Source organism: Sylvia atricapilla, chromosome 18 (genome assembly GCF_009819655.1).
Source record: "Sylvia atricapilla isolate bSylAtr1 chromosome 18, bSylAtr1.pri, whole genome shotgun sequence".
NCBI classification, from domain to species: domain Eukaryota; kingdom Metazoa; phylum Chordata; class Aves; order Passeriformes; family Sylviidae; genus Sylvia; species Sylvia atricapilla.
Genome location: NC_089157.1, coordinates 3,364,808 through 3,379,704, shown reverse-complemented (window position 1 = coordinate 3,379,704; position 14,897 = coordinate 3,364,808). Strand labels below are relative to the sequence as shown.

At 54.4% G+C, this 14,897-nt stretch overlaps 1 long non-coding RNA gene and 1 other non-coding gene across 2 annotated transcripts; both read right to left on the bottom strand.

The window, feature by feature from the left end:
• Window positions 1-217: 217 nt before the first annotated feature.
• LOC136369315 (uncharacterized) lies at window positions 218-1,807 on the bottom strand. The gene is made up of 2 exons (XR_010745004.1): window positions 1,486-1,807; window positions 218-666 (listed from the first exon to the last, which is right to left on the bottom strand). It is a non-coding gene; the product is annotated as an uncharacterized lncRNA (long non-coding RNA).
• On the bottom strand, window positions 1,280-1,435 carry LOC136369559 (small Cajal body-specific RNA 16). Its single transcript, XR_010745038.1, has one exon. It is a non-coding gene; the product is annotated as a small Cajal body-specific RNA 16 (non-coding RNA).
• Window positions 1,808-14,897: the final 13,090 nt, after the last annotated feature.

Sequence of the window (14,897 nt, the reverse complement as noted above, 5' to 3'; positions counted from 1 at the left end):
TGGGAGCTCGGCTCACCGAGATGCTCCCAAATCCCACAGCACCGCCGAGCTCAATTCGGGATCCCATCGCCCCGACAGCCCCAGGCAGGGCACTGCCCATCTGCAGGGTGTGACAGCCCCGGGGTCAGGGCAGGTCTCTGCTGCCTGCACAGCCACCTGCAGCACTTCAACACCTACCTGCTGTCGTCAGGCACTGAAGTATTAAATGAGAAGAAAGTCAACTTTGAAAAATGAATTTTATTCATGTTCACCATCCAATTAGGCAAAACTACTTTCTATAACCTACAGAAAAGGTGGAGAGAGACTTTTTACAAGAGCATGGGGTGCCAGGACAAGGGGGAATGGTTTCAACAGGCACACGGAAGGGTTAGATGGGGTATTAGGGAATTAGTGAGGGTGGGGAGGCCCTGGCACAGGTTGCCTAGAGGAGCTGTGGCTGCTCCATCCCTGGACATGTTCAATGCCAGGCTGGATGGGGCTTGGGGAAACCTGGGAGAGTGGAAGGTGTCCCTGCCCATGGCAGGGAGTGGAATGAAATGGTCTTTATGGTCCCTTCCAGCCCAAACCCTTCTTTGATTCTGTGATAACCCAAGAGACCACACAGGTATAACCAAACTGCAAGAGCAGCTCTCACCATCCTGCAGAATCACCTCCTGGTCCAGCTACCTGAAAATAAAAAATCAGGATGTTCAGCCAGGAATGCAGCTAAAAGCCAGAGCCCCCCATCCTACACAGACCCATCTCCTCTGGATCAGTGTTAACTGAAGCACCATCCCACCCCAGCTCTCCCTAAAATCCTTCCCCAAAAGCACACCAGAGCCAGTTCACCCATCCCCCAGCAACAACAAACAGGAAAAGGACTTCTTATTTTGGCAAGGAGTTTTTCCCAGGAGCCAGGATCACTGTGGTGCCAGGTTCCCAGCACAGGCCTTCCCCTGTCCCTTCCCACACTTGCCAGGGCACACAGTCCCCTGAGCTGTCCCCAAGTGAACCCCCCGCTGCAGGAGAGAAACTAAACATGTAACAAGAGCAAAGTACACAACTTCCAACAAGACTTTACAATTGCTCAAGTGCAGAAACCAACTTTATCACTATTCCCCACTACGTGGAGAACAAAGTTGCAACTCGAATAGTATCTAGTGATAAATCAAGTACCGAGACTCTCATGTCTACACCTAGAGAGCACCAGTTTGACTTAGCAAAACATTTTCAAAGGAAGACTCAGTATGCATCAAAAAACCCCAATCTAACCAGTTTTTCCTTGGATCAGGAGTGCAGCAGTTGTATGCAGTATCATACATGACCATCAAAATGCTTCATGAATGTTCACACCTGTTACTGCATGGGTGAGGCCCAGCACGGAGCCCACCTGGGAGCTGCTCTCGGGCACGGGTGAGGCTGGCTGGTACCACCCAGCAGCCCTTCCCCAGCCCACAGACCCCACAGCCCTGCCCAGGAGGGGCACACGGGGCTCCCACGACTCACCTGGGGCTCCCTCACCTCAGGAATGGAAGCACTGAGTCCCACCTGTGTCACCATCTGGGGCTGTGCCCCAGCAGGGAATCCTGTGACACACGAAGTGCTGGGACCCTCGCAGCAAAAACAAAGCCCTGGTCTGGCCCTGCAGCTCCCTCCTCACCACATGGCTCACTCCTTACACCCCACGGGCCTCACTCAGCTCTCCCCTACTCTGCTGTGGGTCCAACACCTCCTCAAGGAGCAGCAGCACCCAAGGATTGCCCTCCACAGCATCCCAGCCTTTCTACCGACCTCCTACACAGTCCCAAAGCCCCCACAGAGACCCCAAACCCTGCGGCCCCCAATGCTCCAGCCCGCCAAACCCTGCCTCCCCCAGTCCCCACTGCAGCCTCACTGACCCCCAGGCCCTCGCTACCCCCCAACATCCCCCCTGCACCCCCACAAAACCCCACAGCTGCCTCCCCCAGCCCAGCACAGAACCCCACACCCTGCCCCTCAGGCCGGCACTATCCCCTTCACTGCATCCCAAACCCCCGCACGCCCCCAGCACTCCAGCCCCCGCTTACCCGGAGCCCCCATTGCAGCCCCTCCTGCACCCCACACTCTGCCCCTCGGGCCTTCACTACCACCAGCGCTCCAGATCCGCCCCCACTCCACCTCCCCCAGCTCCTTCCCCGCATCCAACACCCCACTGATCCTCAGCTTCCATCACGCCCCTCATATCCCAGACCGTCCCTCATCGCCCCGGTGCCCGCCATGTCCCCGGCCGTCCCTCATTGCCCCCGTGCCCGCCATGTCCCCGGCCCTCCCTCATCGCCCCCGTGCCCGCCATGTCCCCGGCCGTCCCTCATTGCCCCCGTGCCCGCCATGTCCCCGGCCCTCCCTCATCGCCCCCGTGCCCGCCATGTCCCCGGCCGTCCCTCATTGCCCTCGTGCCCGCCATGTCCCCGGCCCTTCCTCAGCGCCCCCGTGCCCGCCATGTCCCCGGCCCTTCCTCAGCGCCCCCGTGCCCGCCATGTCCCCGGCCCTCCCTCAGCGCCCCCGTGCCCGCCATGTCCCCGGCCCTCCCTCAGCGCCCTCGTGCCCACCATGTCCCCGGCCGTCCCTCAGCGCCCCCGTGCCCGCCATGTCCCCGGCCCTCCCTCATCGCCCCCGTGCCCGCCATGTCCCCGGCCGTCCCTCATCGCCCCCGTGCCCGCCATGTCCCCGGCCCTCCCTCAGCGCCCCCGTGCCCGCCATGTCCCCGGCCCTCCCTCATCGCCCCCGTGCCCGCCATGTCCCCGGCCGTCCCTCATCGCCCCCGTGCCCGCCATGTCCCCGGCCGTCCCTCAGCCCCACGCGGTCCGGAAGCGCGGCCGGAAGGGCAGCGAGAGCAGCCGTGGGCCAGAGCGGCGCGCGGGGCACGGCCCGCCAGGGACAGCGCCCTCGTGCGGCGACAGCCGGGAACTGCCGGGAGCGGGGCCCGGGATCGTCCGGGAACTGCTGGGAACGGGGCCCGGGGAACGGGCCGGGAACTGCCGGGAAGTGCCGAGAACTGCCGGGAGAGGGTCCCGGGGAACGGGCCGGGAAGTGCCGGGAACTGCCGGGAGCGGGGCCCGGGGAACGGGCCGGGAAGTGCCGGGAAGTGCCGGCAGCGGGGCCCAGCGCTGAGGGGCCGGAGAGAACAGGACGCTCGCAGCTCGGGGACGGCCCGGCCGGGCGGGGTTTGGTTTCGGAGCCCCTCTGCTCTGGAGCCGGGCTGGGGGGACTGGGGATGTTCTCCGGGAGAAGAGAAGGCTCCAGGGAAACCTCAGAGCCCTTTCCAGCGCCTAAAGACGGCTTACACAAAGATGGAGAGCGACTTTTTTACACAGCGGTGGGACAAGACAGAATAGTTTTACACTAGGAGGAGTGAGGAAGAAATTCGTCCCTGGAGAGTGCTGACACGCTGGCACAGGCTGCCCCATCCCTGGAAGTGCCCAAGGCCAGGTTGTCCCACCTGGGACACTGAAGGGTGTCCCATGCCCATGGCAGAGGTGGAATGAGATGGGCTTTTATATCCTTTCCAACCCAAATCATTCCGTGATTCCATTATTATAATCCACCCAAAAGGCAAAATCGCTGCACACAGAGAGTTCAGAGGCCGTTCTTGACTGGAGCTGAAACCACAGGGCAGTTAATACAGAGTAAATCAGTATTTTGATTTAATATTCTGCTGATGGTTCTTAAGGCTGCCTGTTTATGTTGAATTGTGCTTCACTTTCACTGACTCTGACAGCCCCACTCCTGGCTGAGAGAGAGGCTTTCATCACAAATACAGGTATCTCTCAAGAAATTTAATCACAATTTTCCCTCCAAGACATTTTGATATAAGCAGCCTGGGAGCAGAAAACCACTCCAACACACAAGCAATAACTTGCTCCCTGATGCCTCATTAAAAATGAAGCAGAGTTTAGTTCTATTTCTGCAATAATGTATTTTAACAGACCTCTTATAAAATATACATACAGGTCCAAGCCATGCAAAACCTGGATGAGAGAAACAGCTGGGGAAACCAAGCACCACATCACCAGTGACCAAAATCTCACTTTTGCCCATTAGTGTGGCCTCTGGGCGCTGGCACATCCAAACACAGCGATTGAGTGAGTGACACAGGGACAGGTTTGTGCCACCAGCCCGTCCCCCACTGGGCCAGCTGAGCAGGTAATTCCACGCTCAGGTTCTCCAGGAATGGGTGCCTGCACTGCTCAGAGCCTGCTCTGAATACTAAACTCTTCATTTCCTTGTGATTTTCCTTCTGCCGCTTGTAAATACACAGCAGGAGTGTTCTACAAATACCGGGGAACATCTTCCCAGTCCCTGTGAAAGCAGAGGGCGTGATCCCTACTTTGCACAAAGAATTGTGATGCAGGGGGATGAATGGAAACACAAAGACCCGCAGATCTGAGGAGCTGACTTTGCAAAAGCTGCTTTTGTGCTTCTCAGAGCACGAAGCCCTTCCCTGCTGCCCCTTGACCAGTGCTTATAAGCCGAGGGATATCCCCTCTCCCAACACAGCCCCGCTTTTCGGGCCTTGCTGGTTTAATGCTGAAGTCATAATGCTCGGTGTTCTTTTTTTCCTTACAGATTCATAGAATCCTTGAGGTTGGAAAAGACCTCCAAGATCATCAAATCCAACTGTGATTGCAGTGAAATCCTTTAGAGGTGCTGGGCACCCAGGGAGAGGCCTGGAGGCAGATGTGCAGTGGCCAGATGAGCTGGCCAGGCTGTGCTGGCTCCCTGACAAGCTCACGAAGATAGAGGGACTTTAACAACTGAGCCAGAGGGGCTCCAACAGCTCACAGCCTTGTTTGCCACCAGCCTGGCAGAGAGGTGGAGGGACAATCCCCACACCCCACAGTGGCAGGGACAGCCACCCATTCCTTCAAGGCAGCCCGGGGCAGGTGTGTGCAGAACGAAAGCATCTCACACCCTTCCACGAGTTTTATTTGTGAAGGTAAAAGCATTTCACGGCCGTTGCTGCAAACCGTGTATCCTGCTGATCCCCTTGTGCCCCCCTTATACTCGTCTTTTGCCTCCGAGGGAGCCAGGGGCTGGCCAGCTGCCACACCCCGCAGGATTTCATCCCTCCTGGGTGCAATTCTGCCCAGCTCTGGCCGCCTGGAAACGTTGTGTTTCATTTGTACAGCCGAGCTCGGGCTGCCTGCCTGATGGCAGACACAGCGCTGAAAACAAACATTCTTTTTTTTTTCCTTTCTGATAAGAGAAAACATTACTTCTCTGAGATTTCCACAGAAGATCAAGCATAAACCTGAATTATCTCTCTCTTCTCTTTCTCCAGGGAGCAGATAATCGGTGGATGTCTCCATCCCTCTGCTTTGTTCCTTGTCACCCAGCTTGGCAGCGTTTGGGTTGCTATTAAACCACGCTCACCCTCCTTGACATTTAAAGAGCCGTTGTTTGATTGCTGTCACAGTCCTATATGTGGATCCTTCAACCAGTTCCCTCCTCTTCCCACCAATGATGGATTTTCTCGTTCACTCCACAGTAATTTGCTTTCCTCATGCTGCACTCCAGCAGAATGTTTTCACTGTCAGATGTGGGGTTTGGTACTTGCCCACGGTGCCATGTCACAGCCAAGCAGCTCTGAGCACATTGCCCTGGCTTTCAAACAGTGTTAGGAAAACTGAACATGGATCTGGGAGTCTGGTCCTGCTGGGGTGGGATCCTGCTGCCTTTGGGGTCACTGCTGTGGTGTGGGATGTGTCAGCCCATAGATATTCCTGATGGGGTCATTGGCTTCCACAGCTGATGCGTTGGCCCCACGTGGAATATCCCGTGGGAGGAGTGGACACTGGATCCAGGGTGAGGAGCACCTCGTGCCTGAGGGCAGGGAGTGGAGCCCTCTGCCTCCTTGGGAGCAAAGCTTGGGATGCACCATCAGCTGGAGAGTTTGCAGCTCATCCACTGGGGCAGAATGCACAGAGCAGAGGGTTTGCTGCCACCAGAGCTTTGCCAGGAGATCTGCAAAGGACAAAGCATTTCAGTGCATCGAGCCCTTAAAATCCCCTTGGGCCTCTCTTTGTCCTCCTCTTGGCAAGGTCAGAAATGCTGAGGGTGGTACCCAGCTGTGCCAGTTGTGCCAGAAAATTGGTTTCACATGTTCAGGTGTGGAGTTCAACAGGTAAAAGCAGGTAAACGTGGGTAAAGCTTTTTAACCAAAGAGTTAGAAATAAAGCTGAGCCCTTGGCCCATGAATGTTTGTACTCTGGCCATCTCTGATGTGAAAAGCTGGCTCTGTACCTGCTCCTGGCCTGCTCCCACCACCCAAACTCCTGCTTCTCCCTGGGCTCCTCACATTGAGGAACTTCAGAGAATCATGGAATTTTTTAAGCTTGGAAGAGACTTCTAAGATCATTGAGTCCATTAACCCAGCACTGTGTTTGCCACTGAAACATCCCCAAGTGCCACATCCACACACCTTTTAAATCCCTCCAGGGATGGTGACTCCCCTCTATCCTGGGCAGTCTGTTCCAGGGCTTGACAACCATTTCAGTGAAGAGACTTTACACAAGAGCTGATCTAAACCTTCCCTGGTGCAACTTGAGGCCATTCCGTCTCATCCTGTCCCTGTTCCCTGGGAGCAGAGCCCTCCCTGGCTGCACCCTCCTGTCAGGGAGTGCAGAGCCAGAAGGCCCCCCCTGAGCCTTCTTTTCTCCAGGCTGAGCCTCTTCAGCTTCTTCTCATAAGACTTGTGGTTGCAGACCCTCCCCAGCTCCGTTGGCCCCCTCTGGACACACTCCAGCCCCTCAATGTCCTTGCTGTAGTGACTATCCTGTAGTGCCCCTGGTTCATGGGGACCATCACTGTGTTCCAGCTCCTGCTGCCTCAGAAATGGGCTGTGAGCTACCCTGGCCCTTCTCCCACGTGGAAAGCACATCCAGCAGAGACCAAAAAGCAGGTGTCCTCCCTTGGGAAAGAGTGCCATGGCTGCTCATGTCACCTGGACACCTGAGCCCAAGGCACGTGAAGAGCACACGTCCCTCCCAGCACAGTGATGGGCTGAAAGCTCGGGGATCTTTGCCTTCCCCTGAAAAACGAAGTGAAAATTCCCTGCTCCACAGAGCTCAGTTGTATCTGGAATAATTCCCATCAGCATCTCCTCTGTCCCCAGCCCCCTGCTGCAGAGAAGGTTGAAGAGGTTTGTGTATCTAATAAGTCGTTATTCAAACACACTTGCTTGACTTGCTTGTAGAGAAACATCCCTGACCAAATCCAGCTGTGCTGGGGAAAGATGTTCTCTCTCTCAGGCACTTGTCACTGTCCCCAGCTGGAGGTTCCTCTCCTCTCAGCCTGCCAGCTGGGCAGTTTGTGTGCACAAGCCAGTGGAACCAGCTGGGCTGGTGTCCTCCACTCCAAGGATGACAAATCTGAGAGCTGGTGACCTGCCGAGGAGCACTGCTGTGGCCAGGAGTGTGCTGATTGCAGCACGACCCCACTGCTGCCTCCCACCTACCAGGGGCTTCTTTTTTGAAGAATAACTCATTGTGGGAAAATTTCTTCCAGATCCAGCTCTGTGTGGCTGTGCTCCCCTTCCCTCAGCTGTACCAGGTGTGCTTTGTCCTCTCCACAGCCAGCAGCAGACACTGTGTTATGGAGCTGGACAAACTCCTCAGTCACAGACCAACCCTGAGCTCCTCTCTGCTGTCAGGCACATGAATTAATTACCTGCACTGCAGCCTCCCCAGGCCTCTCCATGGAGCTGGAACACACCCCACAGTGGGCTGGAGTCCCCTCCCCTCAAACCAGCACACTTGCAAGGGTAGCATTGTCCTTGTCACAGGGTGCTGGTTCCCGAGGTCTCTGAGATGACATTTGCTGGCTCTGTGCATGCCTGCAGGATGGCCCTCAGCACCAGCAGCCACTGAGCTGCTCCTCCCATGGCACCTGTGGGGTGGGGACAGCTCTGGGCTGGCAGTGAGCTGCTCAGTGTGTCTGCACTTGGGGGTCAATATCTATTTCCAAGCACAGCAGACCCCGAGCAGGGGGAAGGCTGGGCACTGCAGAGTCAACAAAGGGCCATGGCAATCTCTTTTAGTCTGTGCTCAGGCAGCCACACTCAAACCCTCCAAAGCACTTGGGAGCTTCCTGTACTCTTCAGAGTGAGGCCAAGGCACAGGCAGAGCTCTGGCTGCTGAAACCATCCCAGGGAAATGGCTCTGTATTGTATCCTGGGGATCAGCTCTGAGATGGTTTGCTCTGACATCCTTGTTCCACCAAACCCACATCCCTAAAGATCCCACAGCCCCAGGCAGGCATTGGCCTCACTCACAGAGCCCTGACACCCCCAGCTGCCTCTCCACCACCCCAAAAATCTGCTTAGCAGGGCCACAGATGCACAGGAGATGCTTCCAACGCAGACGTCAAGGATGAGTTGGTGCCCTTTGCAATCTCCTTCTGCTGCATTCCTATAGAGTGTGGCCAATTTGCATAATAAACATGAGCTATAAATGTCAAAATCGGCCGCATCCATATCTTATTTTCAGTTCAGACTCTGATTGCATCTTTTGGACTCTAACTTGCCTTTGCAAATAGCTGGAGCCTGGCACTCTGTGGCTGCTGCCTTCCTGGATCCGTGGGGCTGGGCTGCCAGAGCCCAACACCCAACTTCCTTAAGCCACCCCAGAGCTCCTGCCTCCCCTGCAGATGCAATTTTAGTGGCTCTGTCACTGCTACTGAGGCAGAACCAGCCGGGGGTCTGGCTCTCCATGGCAGATCCATGCTGCAGATCGGGGTCCCCAGTGCCACCATTGTCTCGCCTTGTTTTGCACCGTGTCCAGTGCCATGAGGATGGAAACGTGTGGATGGTGTTTTCACAGGTGCAGGGTGAGGAGAGACGGCTTCAAATCCAGGCATCTTCCAGACTTACCCATGCACTCCGTTCCTCCTCCTGCCGAGCTGTGCATAAACCCCATCCAAACCCTACACAAACCCACCTGCTGCTCTCCGTGACGGCCCCACTGCATCCCATGGCTCCTGCGGGACACGTTGGAGCCTTGTGCCTAAATATTTCCAGATCCCGACAGCACCGCTCTTCATCGCACTCTTCAAATGCAAATGAGGAGCCGCAGGAAACCATTTGATTCACGGGTTCATCCTTTATTTTGGCAGATAGCATCAGTTAAACGCCTGCTTATTTCTGCTTTCTGAGAACAATATAAACCACTTAAGTACACATGCAAGACAGACTGAGCCCTAAGTGCTTATGAGCTGTTTGATTTACCGAGGTGTCTTTATCTTTGCCGAGTATCTCGCAAAGTCATTTATTATTTAGCAGTAAATTAAAGTAGAGGGTCTGTGATTTTCAACAACAGAAATTAATATCCCAGCACCCCTTTGTACCATATATATCTAAAATTTACAGCGCTGGAACCAGCCAGACAGTGCTGCAAAACCATCCGTTTCCTTTCTCCCTTGTTACCTGCTGATCACTGCTGCGTTGCAGGAATAAAAAATGGACTGGCAGGAGAGACACTCCAACAGGAAAGGGTAGTTTTAAATTAAAGTCCAGTTTTTGTGGTACTCAAGAGGCCCGCTTTGCTTCCCACTGCCCTCCTGCACACATCACTTACGGATAATAAAGTGAACAGGCAGCAATCTCGCCTTGAGACAGCTGAGTTTTAACCTCACTGGTTCTGTGCTTGGATAATAATAACAATAATAATAATAATAACAACAGCAACTATTACTACTACTATTATTACACCTGCAAGCCTTAGAAACATGCTGTTGGATTCTTTGCCTACCTGCCCACAGTGCAGGGGTGGCCAGGGCTGGTACAGAATCAGAAATCCAGAATAGTCAGGGTTGGAAGGGCTCTCTGGAGATCCCCCAGTCCAACCCTGCTGCCAAGGCAGGGTCAGCTGGAGCAGGGGACATGGAAACACACCCAGGTGGGTTTGGAATGTCCCCAGAGTTGGAGATTCCATAGCCTCCCTAGGCAGCTGTTCCAGGGCTCTGCCCCCTCCATGGAAACAGTTCTTCCTTGTGTTGGGGTGGGATTTCTTGTGTTTCAGTTCATGGCCACTGCTCCTCATCCTGTCACTGGGCACCACTGAGCAGAGTCTGGGAGCTTTCCCTGCACCATCCCCTGCAGAGCTGGAGCAAGGGTGACTATCCAGAGGCACAAGTGACAGCAAGGACAGAGCTCTTCCTTCAGAGGCTCCATGGACTCCTAAAGCCCATGGGTGACTTTAGGAACAAGGCTGGGGGTGTCACATTAGAGAACAACACATCCCTGCAGCTCTAACGCCTTCCTTTGGGTCTGTGCCAGCTCACCACCAGCAGCCTGGTGCGAGAGCAATATCATGGCCAGAGAGTTTTATGGGCTGTGTCGGGCTCTGGCTGACACAAAGCAGCCAATAATTTATAGCAATCTCATGTACTACAAAGGCAAAACATGTCCCTCTTGGATGGAGCTCTGCAAGCTGGAGGGATAAATCAGCTCCAGCAGGGAGCAAAGATAGGAAAAGCAGAAAAAAGACCCAAAAATGTTCTACTTGGATCCTTTGGAAGGAGGAGACAGAAGGGGCCCTGCAAATGCCCTCCTGGTGTGGGTTGTGTGGGCTGGCCTGAACTGGCTCTGCTGTGGTTTCTGAGCCTTGCCTGGACAGCCACCTCCAGCATCTCCTTCCATCACCTTTTGTCCATGACTCCATGGGCACCCCCATCTTCCTGGGGCCCACCCGGGCTGCAGAATGAGGAGGTTTTGTCCCCCAGAGCTGTGGAGGGGCTGGGGGCTGCTGTCTGGGTGGTGACAGGGGTGCACTCAGCAGCCACTCCTCATTCCTGTATAGAGAGGAGGCACGGCCACAGCACTGTCCTCAGGTGTTTGTGCTTTTGGACAGCAAAACCATCCTCTGGAATAACCCCAGGAAACTCAGCTCTGCCTTGGAGGCTGCCAGGAGGAAGAGCACCCATAGGTGCTTTCTCCAAGCATCACCTCAGCCCACATGGAGCAGCACAACCCAACCTCCCAGCACCTACAGAGGTGTTTCACTGCACCAGTGACCAGTTTCCCCACACCAGGACCAGTGGCAATCCTGCCATGATGGTTCTGCCACAAGGACCCTGGCCTGCTGATCCCTCATTTCCACCACACTTGCTCACCACGCTCCCACAGGCTGGATCATTCCCAAATTACTTGTGCCCTTCAATTTCTCATTTGTCTTACAGCCAACCAGATAAAAACATGGAAAGACTTCAGGAAACTCAGCCTGTAACAAGCCATGCTTTCCCTCTCTTTTCTCCTCAATGTGGAGAAATTTCCAAGGAGGAACCGTGGCAGCATTATTTGTCTTTGTTTTGGGGAAGAAAAGCCAGCTGATTAAAAGCAAACAAAAAGCAGGAACTGTGGAGTCCCAGAGGCTCCCTTGCAGGAGTTCAAAGGAAAAAAAGGAATAAAATACTGGAAGTGTTAGAGCAAGACATTTCAGCTTTGAAGACCCTATCAGCTATGAATGAATTAAAACACACAATAATTAGCACTGAAAGCTCCAATACCTGAGGAGATGAGGAAAATCGGTTTCTTCATGCTCATCAAGCCCTTCCAGGGATGCTCCTGCCAGGATGGGTTTAGGGGCCAGGCTCTGCGTTGTCCCTGGCAGTGTCTCATGTGGTGGCTGGGCAGGGACGAGGGTTATCATCGGGAAACACGCTGCTGCCTGCACGGCTTGGGACTGCAGCCCACCCTGGGAGCCCTGCCCCGAGCAGGGATGGGACAGCAGCCTCTGTGCTCCCCCCAGGAACTCTGCTAATCCCCGGGCTGCTGCGACCTGCAGGTGGAGATAAGGAGAGAGGACAAAACTCCTCCGGGAGCTTTGGGAGGCACCTGAAGTTGATCTGCTCGGAGTCTGCCAGCTGGAGATTACAGGCTTTCATTTTCCTCTTTCCAATGGCAAGAAGAAGAAGAAGAAAAAAAAGAAACCCAGTAAACAGTAAAAAATCCCCATCCTGTATGCAAAGCATGATGCTCAAATAAAATACCACGGCTATGTTATCCCATTAAAAAAGCATTTAGCATCGAGCTTTGAACACCTCGAGCCACAGGATGCTCTGGCTGTGGTGAGCAAAGGGGATCGGCGCCTGCCAACTGCTCCTGGCTCCTGCCTCCTTGGCAAACCCTTTCCTCCTGGGCCAGAAATTATTGAACAGAGCCCCTGGGCTACAGACCTGCCCAGGAGTTCATTTACTCGAAAACCAACAGATTCGATTCGGTACCTGTGTAGATCAGGAGTCCTGAGCGGGGAGGAGAGCCCGGCTCTCCAAGAGTTCCACCTTTCCCTTTATAACCGTGTCCGGCTCTCCTCCAGCCGAACGGAGCTTTTTTTTGAGCTGCTAATTCCTCTCGTGGTGCTGCAGAAAAGGGATGGCTGGACCATTGTGCTCCGACGGTCCTCCGAGAGCAGCGAATCGGCACAATCTGCAGCAGATGGACGGGAAGGGAGCGCTCCCCTGTGCGCACACACAGCACCGGGGCAGCGATAAGGATGCTCGGTGGGAAGGAAAAAGAAAAAAAAAAAAAAAATCCAGGGAGATCCCTATCAAATAATGTGTTGCTGTACAAGCGATTCTCAGCAGAGGGGAGGTTGTGCTGGGCTCCCTGGCACTTTGGGAGGGAAATTCAGAACGGGGGAGATTACACGAAGCATGAAATTCTGTTTGCACCGCAACAAAGTCCATCAAGCTGCCTTTTTTTTGGAGGAGGTAAAATGAGGCAGCAAGGGTCAGCTCCAGCCCTTCCACTCCAGTGGGTTGCACTGGTGGCTGCACCAGCGCAGGTTTTACAGATCGGGTTTGCAGCTGCGTCCCTCATCCTTGGTGGGGTGACAGGACCAGGGGACGTGTCACCCACCTCCACCCTCTCTGTGGAGCCCCTCTGTGCTCAACACCCCCAACTCCTCACAGCTCCCTCTCCTGCTACTTCTTCTTTATTCCCGCCCCTCTCCCATTTTACAGCTTTTATCTCAATTCGAGCAGATCAAAGCTGACCCATCCTACCAAAACTTCCATTCCTTTGGAAGGGAAAGATGTGAGACACCCTCCAGCAGCACGTTTCAGACCCTCACTCCGGAGAGCAGCCGTGCTCCCACTGCTGAGGAGCTGGGAAAAGGGCAGCACAGCAGGAGAACTGCAGCCAGCAAGGGTTTGCTGTGCTTATTTATTTAAGAAGCTCTGCACCAAGCGTTTTCGTCCTGCACCATAAATTTGAAAAGCCTTTTCGCCCTGGAATATTTAATCCTCCTGCTGAGTGGCTCAGATTAGCACACATCCTTCGCACGAGGGAGTTTAAAGCTTCTCCTCCCATCATTTCCCCCTAGTCTTGGGATGAGAGGACGGAGTCATGGCTCAAAGGCACGCACCCCCTCCCTATCCCGTGTCCCCACCTGCAGAGCCCAGGTGAAGGGACACTTTTGCCAAGGTCCCCACGCGGTGTGTGCGAGGGGGTGGCTTTCCCCGGGGCAGGTGACATCCCAGCCGGGATGGGAGCCCGCAGGAAAGGCTGAGCCCGCCTTGTGGCACTGCCACTAGATGTCAGCGGAGACTGGAGCTGGGGATGGCTTGGGAAGGGCTCATCTGTGCCGGGAAGGAAGAAGGAAGGAAGGATCCCACTGTATCCCTTCCTGCAGTGCTTGGGGACACCTTGTGTGACCTGCCACCCCCAGGTATTGGTTTGGAGGTTCAGGGTCCCAACTGCCCATCCCTGAGTTGGCACTGAGCAGGGAGCATCCCTCATCCGAGCAGGCAACTGCTCAACTGCTCCTGGCTGGGCAATAAAAGGGGTGTGGGAAAAGCAGGGGAAGGAAATCAGGGCCTTTCTTAGAAGGATGTGCTACAGGCCCCTTGTTGGTGTGCAAGGGGAGCCCGCTGTGGCATGGAGTGAGCTGTGCCCCCAGCCTGAGCTCTGCACTGTCCCCAAAACCCTGTCACCAGCAAGAATGCACTGACCATTTAACCTCCCCCTAAAATCACCCACCCCTTCCCACACTGATTAATTTCCCCTAAAATCACCCACTCCTCTTTAACACCCTCCTAAAATCCTCCGAGCCTGCCAGATCCTTTGCTTGCCTTTGCAGTGGGCTTTGCCCCACACGTGAAGGAATTATTTTGGTTTCCCCCAGAGGATGAGACACTGGGATGCTGGGATGCTCCAGGGCAGAGGACAGCCCTGTCCTGACCCCTCCAAGCTGAACCTTCATCCTCCCTCTCCTCAGCTCTGCACCAGGAGCTTTGCTGCTCCCCCAATGCAACATCCAGCTGGGAGCAGACCCCTCTCCAGCAGGATGGGCTCCCTCACAGCACTGACACCAAAATAAATAAACAGCAAACAGCTTATTTTCTTGGAAAATGAGGAATGGGGATGTTACCAAGCAGAGAGATTTGATTTTGTGCTCACTGAATTATGACACATCGGTGGCAACCTCCCAATGAGATGCAGTTTCACATCACCAGTGGACGGCTATTTAGACAGAGTTTGAAGTAAATTCCCCAGCTTTCCCCAGCAAAACACGTCAAGATCACCTTTTCTCAGCAAACATCCCCTGCAATTTCCATTTTCTAGTAAAAAAAAAGTGCTTTGCATCAAATTCTCAACTGTTTCTTGTTGTGGGCTGAAGGTTCACAGACATTAAATGGTACAGAAAGGTAAAACTCCTATTCTCTTGCCAGTGTGGGGCTCCCTTTGTCCTCCCTGTTTCCAGACCTGGCATCCACCCCTCAAACACAAAAAGTTCAATTTCCTGTTCTGTTTCAGTTCTTCCAAATATGTTCCAATATTAGAGGAGGGAAGAGCAGCCCCTGTTGTGCAGGGCCCACACCTTGAAATCCTCCTGAAAGCCCACACTGATTAAAGGTTTCAGTTTCTTTAAGCTTATTTTTTA